General features: G+C 43.8%; 1 protein-coding gene across 11 annotated transcripts in view; it reads right to left on the minus strand.

Moving 5' to 3' along the window:
* The window catches only part of LRRC3B (leucine rich repeat containing 3B), a 108515-nt gene that overhangs the window by 63630 nt on the left and 28058 nt on the right, over positions 1 to 16827 (minus strand). Inside the window, exon 1 of one of the 11 annotated variants that reach the window (XM_047876330.1) lies at positions 12576 to 12630. The exons of the other annotated variants lie outside the window; for them this stretch is intronic. The gene's annotated coding sequence lies outside the window, so the exon portion shown is untranslated. Of the gene's footprint in view, positions 1 to 12575; positions 12631 to 16827 lie in introns of those variants that run through there. 11 annotated transcript variants of the gene reach the window in all.

Here is a 16827-nt window from a genome sequence, read left to right on the forward strand (position 1 = left end):
ATCCTCCACTGCTACTTCCAAATCTACTAATTAAATGCAAGAATACATGATCCCACAGGGGCTGGGGGCACAAGCTGTGCCTGAAACAAGGGAAGGACACAGGATCCGTTAAGTCCCTTTTGGTAAGTGGACACCTGAGGTCGTGTGGGCCATGCGGCATATTGGGATCTCTCCAAGTTAACACCCATGCATAATTCAGCATTTATTAGATAATAATAATAATGTGCTAATTTGGAGTTTACATATATTATTTTTTTAATGTTTATTTTGTTATTTGAGAGAGAGAGAGAGAGGACAAGCAGGGGAGGGGCAGAGAGAAAGGGGGACAGAAGATCTAAAGCAGGCTCTGCACAGACAGGAGCGAGACCAATGAGGGGCTCAAACTCACAAACTGTGATATCATGACCTGAGCCGAAGTCAGATGCTCAACCGAATGAGCCATGCAGGCGCCCCTGTAGTTTACACACATTATTAAAATTTAACAGTAACCACAGCAACATATATTTTGGGGAGGAAAGAGTATTTTAGCACTGACGTTGTTTAGATGTGCTAGTGTTTGGTGATAATAAGAAGAACCACTCTGCAGGTTTATGACAGGTTTAAATCCTCTGTGTACCTGCTTATTGCCTGCCCACAGGGTGTGCTACTCCCCTGTCCCACCCTAGACAAGCCACTGATGGGATGAGCTGAGTGTCCCCACTCTCCTCACTTCCAGATCTGGTGTGATGCCATCGAGTATTCTTCACGGGCCTTTCAGGTCCCGGAATACGACAGCTCATCCCTCAGAAGTAAAGTGATATGACAAACAAAGCTTGTTTGATGAGCATAGAAATGGAGCCACCCAACCTTCATGTTTATGAGAAAGAGCATAACCTCATTCTTGATAGCAAATAACAGATACTGACCGAATATCTATAATGTGTGAGAGGGCAAGCTAGGGGTTCACAAAGTTATGAGACACAGTCTTGGAACTTAAGACATAGCTTGGGCACAGATTATAAAAGGCGAAAAACAAACAAACAACCCATAGTGCAAATAAATTCAAGAGATAGAATCTTATGAAAAAGGAGAGATTACTTTAATCAGGGGTGGTCAAGGCAAATGTCTGCATTAGTGTTTGACCCAGGTCTCAACAGGATGCAATGGCATTGGATGAGTAAAAGGAAGAGGAGAAGAGAAAATCTTCAGTGGAGACGACCTCAGGGGTGTAGAAAATGCAGAGTGTGTTAAACAGTCAAGCAACAGTTTGGATGATGTCCAACAGGAGCATGGAGATGCACCATGAAATCTATTAGGGGAAGTAGAATGGGGCCATAGGTGGCCTTGAAAGCCGGGTTAAGGGGTTTGACTTTACTGGCAGCTGAGTGGCACCAAATGCTTTAAGCAAGGGGGTAACTAAATCAAAGTGGTATTTTAGGAAAATATGAAGTCATAGGAAGGACTGGGGTAAAGGAAGGGGGTAAAGAGAAGCAAATGTGGATACAGGCATAAAGTGATAAAAGAATTTGAAGAAGTTCTCCTTCAAATACAATGGAATGGGTGACATTAGACAAAGGATCAAACATCACAAAATTAAAACTCAGAGGCTGGGCTAATGTTTAACTTGGGGAATGTGAAGTATGAGACTGGGGAAGATAGTCACACAACTGGCATCTAGTAAAATGCTCTTGTATCTGCTGACATAGTATTCTAAGCTAAAGATTCTGAGCTAGATTCCCAAAGAAACAATACAGAAAAGTCAGAGGGACAAAGACTTCTCTTTGAATGCTAGAGTTCAACTGCTGGTTTCTCCACAAAAACCAGTAGAAGCTTTCCATCCTCAAAAATAAGTTAAAAAAAAAAAAAGAATCACTTACATGAAGGTCCAGTAAAATTCTGTCTGGTGGTTGGTCCTACCTGGGACAGCTGACCTTAAGTCAGACAACAGAATATGAAACCCTGAGCATCTTTTAGAAATTAAGATCTACCTTCTATTTCTAATTCTTTTCTTGGAAACGCAAGTGGCTTCAATTCTAAACCCTAAAACAAAGAATAAAAATGAATCCTTATAACCAAGAGATCCCGACCTGAGCCAACATCAAAAGCTGGATGCTTAACCAACTGAGCCACCCAGGTGCCCCACCTCTCCTCTTTAAATAACGCTGCCTACAAGAAATCTTCAGCGCTCCAAAAAAGAAAAAGGCTTCACTCTCATTTGTGAGTTGTCTCAAGGGAGAGATGCAAGTTTAAGAGAGTCTAGACAGCCAGTATATTCGTCTTTATCAGCAATAATGTGCTGATTTTAAGGTCTCATCCATATTATAAAATTTGTGTTGCAACCATGTCTTCAAATCACTCAAATTAAAAACAGTATAATTGAAATATTTTGCATCAAATATCAAAGCCCTCGTGCTATATACATTTTTTTTCTCAGTAGATCTAAGCATTTGTGTGTGTTTCTCTTGGGAGAAAAAGACTCCACATCCTAGGAGGTGAGGGCAGGATTTGGATCTTCCGGGGAGGGGGGAGAGGAGAAAACAGACTGGATATTCAGTCTCCTTTTCTGACTCAGTTTTCCAAAATCCTTGCACTTTGAGAAACAGGGCGAACATCCATTTTGAGAGCTACAGGTGAAGTGATTTTTCCCAACATTTTTCAAGATTTGGTTTCAGTTTTTTAAACCGGAGGCTTCAATTTCCACTGAAACTTAAAGAAGCCCTTTGAACTGCCTGGGGAACTGGAGGGAGAACAGGGAGGGGAAAAGGCAAGCATCCCTGCAGACTGTGTCTACAAGGTGGCAGCGAGTGAGGGGTTTTCACCGCGAAATCAACATCGTTCGCTCCTTGATTCAGTCTCTATCAGGATGATTTTCACACTTGCAAAAACACATCTTTCTAAACATCATGAATAATGGATGGAGATTTCTGAAACCCCTTCCTTTCCCTCCATAATTTAAATCAAGCTCTTTCAAAGCCAACATACTACATCTTGATTGAAGCCTGAAAAGGTTATAAATAGTAAAGGTTGAAAATTTTCCACAAAGGTAGGTAGATGAAGAAAAAAAAAAAAGCCTTATACCATACACGGGCAAGATGTACTCAGCAGCTCATTATCAACACTGTTCTCCTTCATCACTGTGCTGCTGTCTTGAAAGAACACGAGGAACAAAGAAGGGCTGCTGCACCATTGTGCCTGCCTCCGAGCTGAAACCTCTGCATTTATTCGTGCCTCCCCCAAACCAGGCATATGATGCCACATCCTTTACGCCAAACTTGGCACAGGGAAGCTGTGTGTAACTTGAATTCTTAATACAGTCTCCCTCTGATGCTGGTCATCGTTTGGTGCATGCTCTGTGCCCTCTAGAGGACTGAAGCTTACACCTGTAAACTGGTTGCTGGCTACCAATTTCCAAGCAGGAACTGTTTTCCTCTGTTTCAAATTCCTCTAGGTTTCATGTGAAACTCGTGCCGGGGAAGTATATCAGGAGTGAAATCGTGTGTCACAAACACCCAATCTCTACAGAAAATGCTGTACGAATGTGAAAAGGATACTTCAGGCGGAGGCACTGAGAAGGGGTGGTTCATGGATGAGGTTGGGAATTCTTCATAATACTAAGCGTCATCTGCGTGATGTGATTTAATTTCCAAAGGACTCTCAGAAACCCGAACCATCTGACCTTCAGAATAGCCCTGTGACGCTGTCCCATCTCTCAGGGAGTTTCCTGTAACTTCCGTACAATAAATAATGTGCTGAGTAACCGGTGTGTGTTACAGGTGTTGTTGGTACACCCACTGGAGTCAAGGCCTCTGCTCCCACGGAGCTCCGGGCTGGGAGGGAGAGACAGATAATAAAGGGCAAACACAAATGAATCATCGAGATAACTTAAGACAGTGAGAGACGCCATGAAGAAAATCCATCGGGGCAGTATGTCAGAGATGGGGAGGCTGTTCTTGAGGGTGACACTCAAACTGAGAACGGCAAGGGGTAAGTGGCAAGCAAAGGGTGATCTGAGGGAGGGGCATGTCAAACAGAAGGAAGGGCGCGTTCAGCAACTTTGGTTTTGAGAGGCTGGGGGGAGGGAGAGAGAGGACCGGAGGGGTTCGAACTCACGAACCTTGAGATCACAACCTGAGCTGAAGTTGACCCCGGCGCCCCATGTTCAGCCACTCTGAAGCAGGGACTTGCTTGGCATGTCCTACAAACCGAAAGAAGGCCAGCGTGACTGATGGGGGCTTTGGAGAGAATGGGAAAAGAGATGGGCTGGGAAGGTGGAAAGGGCCTTCCTGCTTGGAAGTACAAGACCATGCGCAAAGAAATAAGATGGGGGAGGAGGAGGAGACGGGGCTCATATCTGTCGAGTGTTTCCTGTGGGCCAGACTTGGAGCCAAGTTCAGCCATAAGTGGTGGGGCTGGGACTCAAACCAGATTCTCTGACTCCAAATCCTGTGTGTCTCGTGCTATGCCGTGCTGCCCGGCTCACACCCTGCCATCCAGAAGGCCAGCTTTGGTTCACCCAGGTGGAAGCAGGAAAGAGAAGGAAAAATGATATTCTGAATCCCACACAGGAGCCTTTTTACTTGCTGGCCTATGTCGTGAGCGTTTGCTTATGAGGGACATAATTTCAGCCTGAATTTTAAAAGTTGCAATTTTCTCTAAACGCGAAGCAACATCGTCTTCGTTTCCTATCTTTGGTGGCCTCTGGTCTAAAGAATCAGCTGACTGTCTCTACACTCTGAGGCAAATTCAAGCACTGAAGATAGAATATAGTTATCAGATGAAAGTAAAAAGGTGACGGGAAAAGAAGGAAAGCATATTTAATGCCTCTAGGAAATGAATCCAAATGGCTCTGGATTGGCGTTGCGGGAAGAATGCAGTACAAGTTCCTTCTCTAAGCAAGTTTGAATGCTCTCTCTGACACTGCTTTTACATGAGCTCAAATTGCTTTAGAAACCTGTCATATCGAATTAGCAAAAGAAGATAGTAATTCAGAGGGGTGCCAATGTGGCATTATTGAAAATTGCTGGCTGGAAGGCTTCCTGCAGCATTATTTGGGGACAATAACTCACTTTCATCACCATGTATCAGTACAAGCAAATGATGGGCTTTCTGTGGCTCTTGGATTAAACTTTTTCAAAAGTCCACCACACAGATGAAAATGCCCAGACATCTGCATTTAGCAACGAGAGAACGAGGACACAAGAACACATGCGAATGTTGGCTCCATTCTGGTCAACTGGCATGAACCAAAACCAGAAACACAGACCCGTGGTAGCCCAACAGAACAGTCAGGTTTCAGAAGACCCTTGACCTTGACGTCAAACTCAAAGGCTGGGAGAATTGGGAATAAGCAGTACAGACGTGTAAAATAAAATACTCTTCCTTGTGATCTTAACGATGGGCCATCTCTTCAGAGAAACCTTCCACGACCATCCTATCTCACCCGGCCTCATCACTCTCCGCCATGTTACCCTCAGAATTTTCTTTTTCTTTACAAGACAAAACAATTTCTGGAATCGCCCACTTAGTTTTCATTACTTGCCCGGCTATTCTATCCCTCCCATCCCAGAACATAACCTCCCTGAGAAGGAGAATTTTAACCACCCTCCACCAGCCCCTAGGAACAATGCCCGGAGCACAGTGGGTACTCAATAAATCTTAACTGAAAGACTTCTGACTTCACAAAAATCTCATTAGACAAGAGCAGAGGCTATTCTGTGTGCAAGAGTACTGTTTCATCAGCTGTTAACAGTGAAGCCTATGCAAGCTAGAATCTAGGTGCTCATCATGAACTGTCTGCTGACCGGAGACTCATTCTATGTCTAACAGTCAGTTGCCAGAGGGAATCTTAGGTGTGCAAGAGCGGCAGGGCAATTTGGGTTCTCCGCACCAAAGTAAGCATGCCCCTGAGTAAGCTCAAAGAAAAGGTTACCCAACTCCTCAACACCTGCTTCCTGATCTACACGATGAAAATCTCGCATTATCTCAGACTTCTCTACCTCAAAAAGTCTAATATTTTTCCGCGCCTTTTCCTTTTGCCAAATTTCGAGGTCTCGGCCTTCAGAAAGGGTGGGAGAATTGCACGATGGATGCTATAGACGGAGCGCTGTTAGCTATTCTGTCACATTTGCTTTCCCTCTTCTTGTACATGTGAGTATGCGTGTGTGAATGTGGGCACGTGCATCTGCGTATATGCACACGCGTGCGTGCTATGTGGTACGCGTAGCTACGTACATGTATGTATGGGCATTAGGTGAACATGTGAGTGTACGTGTATATTTGGCTTGAATTGAGAGTTTGTGGCAGACATCGATGTACTTCATCCCTGAATACTTCATCAGGAATCTCATTAGACCAAGAACAGTCGCCTCTACTACAACTATCACACTCAGAAAATGTAAAATTTATAACTACGGTTCCCTAATAGGCAGTTAGTTTTCACATCCCTTAAACGTCCCCAAATGTCCTTGATAACTTCTTATTTTCGACCCAGGGTCCAATCATGTATCACACATTATATTTAGTTGTCATCTTTCTTTTTTTTTTTTAATTTTTTTTTTCAACATTTATTTATTTTTGGGACAGAGAGAGACAGAGCATGAACGGGGGTGGGGCAGAGAGAGAGGGAGACACAGAATCGGAAACAGGCTCCAGGCTCCGAGCCATCAGCCCAGAGCCCGACGCGGGGCTCGAACTCACGGACCGTGAGATCGTGACCTGGCTGAAGTCGGACGCTTAACCGACTGCGCCACCCAGGCGCCCCTAGTTGTCATCTTTCTTGAGTCTCCTTTAATCTAGAATGGTTCCCCAGCCATGTTTGTTTGTTTCTTTTTGGCCCTGTATGACACTGACATTTTTGGAGTGTCCTGGGCCAGCTTCTTAGGGAATTTCCTTCCATTTGAATTGACCTGATTGTTTCCTCTAATTATATCTAGGGTGAAGTCTATCATTCTAAGTACCTGACATGACCAATGTAAAGTAGATATGAAATACCTCTGGTTCCCAAAAGAAATTTTTAGGCTGAAATAGCGAATCAATGAAGGATAAGAACACTTCTGACATAGGCATCAGGTCTTGCCTGAGAAACGAGTCTCCTCAATTTGTCAAAATTCTCCTCAACGCAATCAGGTTAGTGCTTCCCACACATTAGTCACTCACATATGATCTTCAAGAATTTTGTTACACCCAAGTTCTACTTACATTAGCATTGATGCAATCATTTATTTTAATTCAACTTATTGAAACTGTTATCCTAAGAAATAATATCCATAACAACGGTTCTGCTGGGCTTGCTCTATTTTTCTAACACCTATCCGGTATACAAAAATACCGAAAACAAATCTGTGCACGGCTAAAACCATCTCCCATAACACAGTGGGGTTCTGGGGGAAACACTGAGTCCAGTAGGGTCGCCCTGCTGTGGGCACACACGTGCGCATGTGTGTGTAGACCGAGTTGGCATAAAAGGCCTTCTCAAGAACTAAGGAAACAAGAAGGTGCCCAGGTTGTCAGGCCAAGTCAGGGACAACATCTAAACAAATGACAAGGCCTACATTTCCTGAGAGGCACAGCTGCTATCTCCAGTCCCCTGACGCCAGATTGATTGCTTGTCTATTCATTTCCCAGGCCCTCAACAGGCAAGATTGAAAACAGGCTCAGGAAAATGCTACTCGGGCAAACTCTGACACTGACGGAAGGAATCACTGTGTCCTCCAAAAGATCACTTTGTGGCCTATAAAATATGCATATGGATCACAGAATTCCCGAGGTTTCATCCCCTCTACATTTGCCAGAAAGAGACAGAGGCCCGGAGACGCTGGGTGGGTTGTCCAGGGTCACACTGCTCGTTGGTGGCAAACCAGAAACTTCATCTACAATCTCAGATCCCTGAGAACAGTTCATTCCACACCCCATGCTGAGGCCTGCACCTATACAGTTTTTGATGTATAAAACCATATATATACCATTACACATATAAAGCCATATTTACACACACACACACACACACACACACACACATAAACACACATACATGCAAAACCACATTCTGGCTTCCTGAATCCCTCCTAAATGCTCTTTCAGCCACAAATGTGTTCAGCCCCAAAGGCAAGGGGCAGAGGTTCATTCTCTGAACCTCACCATTGTCATTTTCGCTGCTCACCAAACAATCATCTTTCCCTGTGTCCCTTGCTCTGCGAACCATGCAGCCCCAGCCAGCCCATTCGAAAATGCTTCTAGTAACTCTACCCATCCTAATTCCTGCCAGGGTATAATCACACTATAAAAACTCAGCATTTGGACCTCCATAAAATTATTTTAGGGCTAGACCTCCCACCTCTTCTACACCTCAGGTCAAAGCCTTGTGGAGCAGAAGGCCTGGGGAGCTCCAGCATGGGTTGGAGAACCCCCCACACCTGTTCCGGCAGCTGGTAGACGCCCAGCTATCCATTGGCCCAGGACGCTCTCAGGGGCTCTCCCCTCTCTTTCATCCCAACAGCCGATTGGTTACCGAGTTCTGTGGCATCTGTCTCCCTAGAACTTGTCCCCTCCATTCTCTCTTCTCCTTCCCTACTGATACACCTTGGTGCAGGCCCTCATGTTCCTCCCCTACACTGTTACAAGGTCTCCCCCCTGGTATCCCTGCCTATTGCCTGCCTACCAAGCCACCCTCTACATCAATGGCTCTCAAAGTTTGGCCCAGGGACTCCTGGGGTCCCTGAGACCCTTACGTGAGAATGAGACTATTTCCATGATTCTGGAGACATGATTTGACTGTGAACATGATATAGACTATTTCCATAACAATACAGATATAATATTAAAGATGCGATTTGCCTTTTCTACACTTATTCTATCATGAGTGTACCGCGGAGTTTTCCAAAGGTTATCTGACATGGGCTATCGGAACAGAGTGAATCCAGAAGCAGATCTGAGAATCACAGTCTTGTCTTAAGTCGGGTATTAGAGACGTGCAGAAACATAAAAGGATGTCACTCTTCTCACTGAATTTTTGTTCTGGAAAATAAGTTTTCATAAACATGTGTTCTTTACGTTAATAGGTAAGGGGTTTGTTATTGTTATCTTAATGAATCAGCAATCATTTTTTAAAATTTCTCAGCCTTATTTTCGAATGGAAATTAGGGATAATATTGCCCACCTAAACGAAAACTGTTTGGGATCCTTCATACGGTAAATCCTTCATTCACGATAGCTCTGTTTCCCTGTTCACCTCATTCATACTAGGGTCTCCAGGTATCCTTCCCCTCCTCTGTCTATCAGGCCAACCAATTTTATCTTTCCCTCAACGCATCCAGAGTCTCTAAAGCCCCTTTCAAGCCTTTCTCATCAACTCACAGCCCAGGTAAGTATGACTCTTTTCTCCGTGATCTCCCTGCACCCAGAACATACACGTAGCACTCCACCTGTGATGCTTTATGAGCTCAGTTGTCCATAGATCTATCCCTCCCTCCTGTGTCCGCAAGTTCTCAGAGGTCAGAGACAGAATCTCACAATCTATATCTTTGTATCCCCAATCCCTGGAACAAATGCATATTTGTTAAATGACTTGAACACAGGGGAAGTGGAATAAATGGGACAGGGGGTTTCTAAACATCAGACATGGGGAAAGAGAATGAACGAGAAAGAGTGGGATCAAAGAATTCTGTCTGTCCAACTTGGGAGGGGTCTGCACAGAGCAGTGCTTTTTAAAGTCACTAGGCACAAGAATTATTTAAGGGGCTTGTTAAAATGAAGATTCTCAGCTCCACAGTTTCAGCTGTTCTGACTTAGCTGGTTTGGGGCAGGGCCCAGAACTCTTCAGTTCAACAAGACATAGGGTACAGAACACATTTTATGGACCACTGGCAAAAAGAACATAGTGGGGCGAGGGGTAGTAGTTAGTAGATTAGGCTGTGCCAAATCACCTGGGGCGGGGAGGTAGGGACAACAAAGAAGACTTGACGAAAATGCAATTTCCTGAGCCCCACCCCAGCTCTTCAGAATCCGAATCAGAGGTGCGTCCAGTGGGGCTTACAGTCAGGAAACTTTGCTCCTGTGTCTTAAGTGCTTAGTCATAAGAACCTGGAGTAGGGGTATTAATTCTGGCCTTTGTCTAATCATCTCTACTCATCCCTGAACCTTCCCTCTATGAAGCAGAGGCCATATGGTGCCCCTGGATGTAAGTGGTAAATACCCACAAGGAAAGGCCCTTTGCGGGGGCGGGGGGGGGGGGGGGGGGTAGGGCGCATATAAATGGATTCGAAGGAGAAGATGGGGAGCTTTTGGAAAAATACTGGATTAACAAAAAGAACTGTTTCATAGAAAGGCCAAAACACTGGAAGGATAAGAATCTCCCAAGTTTTCCAGAGTTTAAATGTCCACACTGTGCCTATGGATCCCACTCCCATTGTTCCCCCGTATAATTGAGAGCATTCCCCACCCAATGAGGTAACCACTAGTTACAGTGGCTACAGAGCACTTGAAATGTGGCTCATGTGACTGAGGAGCTAAATGTTTAATTTTATTTGTGATTAAACTTAAAACCTAATACTCCAGTCACCGGAAAACACTCAGGCATATTTGAAGCAACGTGGTTATGGGGATTTGCTTTCTCAACAGTTTTTTGAAATCTGAACACAGGCCAAGTGTTTCTGATGAAAACTCAGCGTCCAAAGGGCAATGGGCTGTGAGTATAAAATACACACTAGATTTCATAGATTTGGTATGGAAAAAAAATCAATAAATTTTAACTTGATTATATGTGAAAAGGATAATTTTGGATATACTGAGTTAAGTAAAAAAAAATTATTAAACTTAATTTCACCTTTTTTCTTTTTACATGTTTAAAATTTCTTTGTTTAACACTTTAGTGTTGAGAGACAGAGAGAGACAGAGCATGAGCAGCGGATGGGCAGAGAGAGAGAGAGAGAGAGAGGGAGACACAGAATCTGAAGTAGGCTCCAGGCTCTGAGTTGTCAGCAGAGAGCCCGATGCAGGGCTCCAACTCACGAACCGTGAGATCATGACCTGAGCCAAAGTCGGACGCTTAACCCACTGAGCCACTCAGGCGCCCCTCTTTTTACATGTTTAATGTGGCTACTGGAAAATTTTAAATTCCTTAAGTAGCTAGCATTATATTTCTACCGAAGAGCGCAGTTCCATTCAAGACTATATAGAATGTGACTACTGAATGTTATTAAATATTTTGAAACCATCTTGGAACATTAGTTTATAGAGGGAAATGGTGGTTCCTCTATGAATTAGTCACCCCAGAGGACTGAAGGCTGATTCCAAGGATATTATCATTTTGGAAACTCAAATCTTTTCCAGATCTCATCCTTACTTTGCCTCCATCACAATGGATCAGATTCCAGGAGAGCTGATGAGTCCCTTCTAAAAAGAAGACTTAGAATTTTCAAGTCCCAATCTGGTGTGCACACCTGATAACCCTCTATATTCAGCAGCCTTACTTCAAATGACTTTGGCTTATTTCAAAACACCAGACCCAACCCTAAACAGTTTAAGAATTAACAGACAAGACTATTCACAACAATATACCCCTGGCTCTCAAAGACCCCAAATGTCTATTGAATACAGGCAACAGCATCTCTCTCCAAAGAGACTAGTCACTAAACCAACCACACTCTTTATTTAGGTCAAATTCTGGCATGTTTGTTAAATACATTACCAGGGGCACCTGGGTGGCTCAGTCGGTTAAGCGGCCGACTTCAGCTCAGGGCGTGATCTCGCAGTCCGTGAGTTTGAGCCCCGCGTCGGGCTCTGTGCTGACAGCTCAGAGCCTGGAGCCTGTTTCGGATTCTGTATCTCCCTCTCTCTCTGACCCTCCCCCGTTCATGCTCTGTCTCTCTCTGTCTCAAAAATAAATAAATGTTTAAAAAAAATTTTTTTTTAAATAAATACATTACCAGACAGTGACATGTTTTTCTAACCCCTTCTGTGGGTTTCATGTGTCTGAAAACTGCTTTCATTGTTATTTCCCACGTTATCAGGCATTGACTTGCACCTTGAGACAGAGGTTTTTGGGCTCCATGGTCCCCCACTGAGGCCATGGTTACAATGCAGGGGATCCACAACTCTGGGAGGTCTTTTCTGATTTTTTCCCCCACTCATCAACAACTGGAATCTGGCATTTTCTTTAATTTTAAAGACAAGCAACAGATTACACTACTGTTAATTAGTACCTGTGACATCACCAAAAAAAAAAAAAATCACAGCTTTTTTTTTTTTTTTTTTTTTTACATGACAGCACAGTTGTTTAGAAATCCTAAAATAGGACCACCTGGGTGGCTGAGTCGGTTGAGCATCTGACTCTTGGTTTAGGCCCAGGTCACGATCCCAGGGTTGTGGGAAATAGCCTCTCCTCGGGATCCACGCTGAACGTGGAGCCTGCTTAAGAGTCTCTTCCCATCTCCCCCTCTCCCCCAACTCCTACTCTCTCTCTCTCTCTCTAAAATATATACAAAAAAATTAAGTCCTGAAATATCATTTACGAATATCACAACTTTAAAATCAGGATAGTTAATTCCTCCTGACCATAGCCCCTTCTAATGTAGGGAGGGTATTATTGGTCAACTTCTCACCTGGTAGTCATTCAGCCACAAAAGGGAAAGGGTGCATCTTCTCACCCAGTGATCCAGGCGTCGAGGCTGCTTAATGGCTGCCCCTGTCGACATTTGTTTATTCTTCGTGGATAAATAGAAAGAAGTCAACCACTTAAATTATTTGTTATAGTTCTGCAAAGCCGGACAGCTTAAATGAGAAGGTTTAATTCTTCATAAGTTAGCACTGGCTTTTGGAATATGACAGGTCTGTGGACTACAAATCCAGACCAGGCAAGTTCAAACACATCTGATGGTAAAGCTAACTATCCAAGTGTGTTATTTAAAGTGATTTTTTTAAAACACTGATGACGGAGTAGGCAGTGATATAGGTCATGCATAATATTGTAAGTTCAGTGTGACAGAGATTCCCAGAATCCCTGAGAATCAGGGCGTTTTGTAGGTGGTGGGGGTGGTGCTGTTCTTTGTAATTTTATGTACATTAATTTTTACATTTAAAATATTTCTAGACTCAATCTCAACAAATTTAAAATGTTAATTTTACATTTAAAAAATAAGAGAGAGGTGTAATGGTGCACATTTTCACCTGTTAAAGCCTTAGAAGTTGATGATGATGTGGAGGTTTTAGAGCTTGGGAAGCAAACAGTAACCTCCTAGTGACTCAATAAGTTACGATCAGTTTTTCTAGAAACCACTTGGCTCTTCCACCTGCAATATGAAAAGTGGATTAAAACCTTGCCTATTATTACTGAATCTATTTCCCTCAGTTAAGTACAATATGAATGTATATTTAGAAACACTGCAACACATTCCAGTTTAAAAAAAAAGCTACGCTGGGCTTAGAAGGGTAAGACCAGGCAGGGCAGAAAGAAAGTGACACACACTGAAGACCGGTATTTCTAGGCACTTGTTGTCCCAACATTTAGAAATGCCCCGCATCAAAACAATGCTGTCGCTTTTGAAAATTTTGTTCTTTTTCTTTCTTTTTTCTTTTTTTTTTTTTTGTAACACCAAAAGCCAGATTCAGCCCACAATTTAATATTGTCAATACATTTTCTTCATTACAGAACTGGCACCCCAACTGTTACCTAAGCACTTCACTCTTCAAATCCCACACCCACATGTTCTGAACTCATCTGCACTCAGATATGAATAAAGATGAATAGCATCTTGAGGAAATAGCTTCTCCATTCTCAAATGGCAAAAGCCATGAAGCAAACACGTCACAGTGTCTGAGGGATTTCTCAGAGGAGCAAGAAAGAACCCTAAAGCCACCATTTTGTTAGAAAAGAAACCACATCCTTCCCTGGCAACGTGCCCACTAGGGATTTAAAGTCCAAAGGAACTTCAGAAGTTCCAATACTGAGAGGTTCTGTGATTCTCTTATGAAGAAATGACTTTTCTTTCTCCTTTTACTAAATTTCAGATAATTACATTTTGGTAGGTCAGCAGTCCAACTCAGCATCTCTTTATGGAGAATGGTTCTAGGAGACCTTGATGAAATTGCAAATGCTTGGAAATAGTCACTTGCTTGCATGCTGGGTAAATAGGAAAGCATGCTGACTGTATTTATTTTACTATCATTATGTCTCCGTGGGGTGGGCTAGTAAAAAAGTGCAGGCTGTTAACAGCTTGGTATATACATACACATACACACACCCCCCCACACACAGTATATTCTAAAAGAATTTACTTTTCCTTCATCTCAAACCGTGCCTGCAGAAAATCCCCCATACTTGAATGGTTTTCCAAATATTTGTTTATAAGGTGGATGGTTGTCACTTCATTCATTAGTGTTCATTCGTTCGACAAGTTGTGAGTGAATGCCTACTGTGTGCCAGGCTGGTGGTGAACATCACATACACTGGTACCAACACAGGCCCATCTTTGCTCAAGGTGGCTGGTTTCACAAGGTGGCTGGGTGCCCAGACTAACCTACGGTCACCTCCTGTATCAGTCATCTCGGGCTGCCATAACCAAATACCAAAGCCAAGGTGCCAGCATGGCCAATGTCTTATGAGGGATCTCTCCTTGGGTTGCAGATGGCCACGTCCTTGCTGTATCCTCGCGTGACTGTTCTTGAGTGGGTGTGGTTGGAAAGAGAGGATGTAAACTCTCTAATATCTCTTCTTATCAGGGTGCTAATCCCGTAATGAGGGGCCCACCCTCTGATCACCGAATTACCTCCCCAAGGCCCCATCTCCGAACGCCATCACATTAGGGGTTAGGGCTTCAATACCTCTTTAATATCAAATGTGCTATTTCATCCGTCATGTTAATTCAATAGACCTAAGTCTTTCAAATCCATCTCAGAAGAGTGGGACTTTGGCTCCTCTGCCATTTGGGTTTCTGTAGTGGTTAGGGCTGAGGGCCTTAGACACCAACAGAGGATGAGAGCCACAGGAGCACCAGACCCCCCCAGTCCTAAGGACACAAGTGGTTTAGGGTTTGGAAGAAAGTAAAACAGGCTCTGAGGCTCTCAGGTCAGCATCTAAAGCAGAACTGATAAGGTCGAAATTCAGAAATGATATGCTTTTTAAAATCCAGTATCCTTACTCCAAGGCCTGCCTCCCTCTTTGAAGTTCTCGTGATCAAGTTCAATCAGGCAGTACAGCAAAACAAATAAAAATAACACAAACTCAGAATAACAGCAAGAGTCAGTGCGTTATCGTGAGGTTTTCACAAAACTGCAACCACAGAGCACTTTTCTCGGGACCTGAGGAAGAAGGGTAGGTGGGTATTCACACCCCACCCCCCAATACATTAAAGGCAACACCCACCAAGCTCAGCCCCTCCACTAGACGTCATTTGACTCTTCGAGGTTTGATCATTTCCTTAAAAGCCTGGATGATCAAAGCCAGCCTGGCACGCAAAGGGATCAAAGAGGAGAAATTACAGAAATCCAGATGCAGGTTTTGACTCTAAAACTCAGGGCAGCGGACTTCCTTTCAGACCATCCTCTGCCACCTCAAAGAAATAATCAGCACACGTCACAGAGGCCGAATGCACCTTTCGCCCTGGTCCTCGGTCCATGCAGAAGCAATCGAGAACTTTTAGCTGGATCTCTGACATCCAGACTTCCAAAACGGAAGGTCAAGCTCCTTCCTGTTTCTAACAGAACGAAGGGGAAAAAAGACACTCCTACATGTCTCTTCCCTCATCTAGTGTTAAAATTGAAAAAGCGGGTATCGTTGGGTGACTTAAATCGGGCTGTGCTGGATGGATGGTTCTGCCACAGCACACGGGGTCTGGGAATAATTCTAAGGCATCTCTCATTCGTTGCAAGGGCTTTTATTTCCATAGTAGTAAAGGCTCCTCACAGCCACTGATGTAGGACAAGAAAGATGATAGCCATTTAGCAGAAACCCGGGGCTCAGAAAGTTGAAGGGACTCTCACCTCTGGTCACACAGCTAATGGCAGAATCCTATTCAAAATCAGGAATTCCAAGGGCAGATGTTATCATCTTTACATGGGCTTGGGAACCTAGAAGTCCATTCTTCTGCAGAAGGCTGGACGTAGCCTGCGGATGTGTTTTGTATTTTGTTTTGTTCTGTTTTTAATTGAGCTGGTCCAACTATCAAACATCAGGAGGTTTCACATAAAAACCTGGATTTCTGACTTCTGGGGGGAAAAAAAGCTCAGATCTGTCCTCACACAGGGCAACCGAAGAACAGAGCTAAGAGGAGACTGTAGCCCGCTTTCCCATGGATAACCCAGAACCCAAACAGGGTCAAAGACTCTCTCCTTCCACGGTCTCATGCTCAGCTACACAAAACCCTAACAGCTCAGGCTGTTCCCACTTCCACGCCTGTGCTCACAGGACTTCTGTCTTCCTGGGACGTCTCTGCCTGTCTTGCCAGTTTGGTATGTGTATGTGATCAGTCTTTCAGGATCCAGTTCGCGTGCCCTTGGCTCCAAAAATCAGTTCTTGGTATCCCTGGAAGAACGAACCAGCCTCTGTTCTTGAATATTTTTTGTGTTTATTTTATTTATTTAAAAATTGTTTAAATGTTTATTTATTTTTGAGAGACACAGAGACAGAGTGCGAGCTGGGGAGTGGCAGAGAGAGAGGGAGACACAGAGTCCAAAGCAGGCTCCAGGCTCTGAGCTGTCAGCACTGAGCCCGATGCAGGGCTTGAACCCACGAATGGTGAGATGATGTCCTGAGCCAAAGTCGGATGCTTAACTGACTGAGCCACCGAGGCCTCCCTTTTTGTGTTTATTTTATGAAACGTCTTTTCATGTGTGCACATTCAGTGTTGGGCACATAGT

Source organism: Prionailurus viverrinus, chromosome C2 (assembly GCF_022837055.1).
Source record: "Prionailurus viverrinus isolate Anna chromosome C2, UM_Priviv_1.0, whole genome shotgun sequence".
NCBI lineage: Eukaryota > Metazoa > Chordata > Mammalia > Carnivora > Felidae > Prionailurus > Prionailurus viverrinus.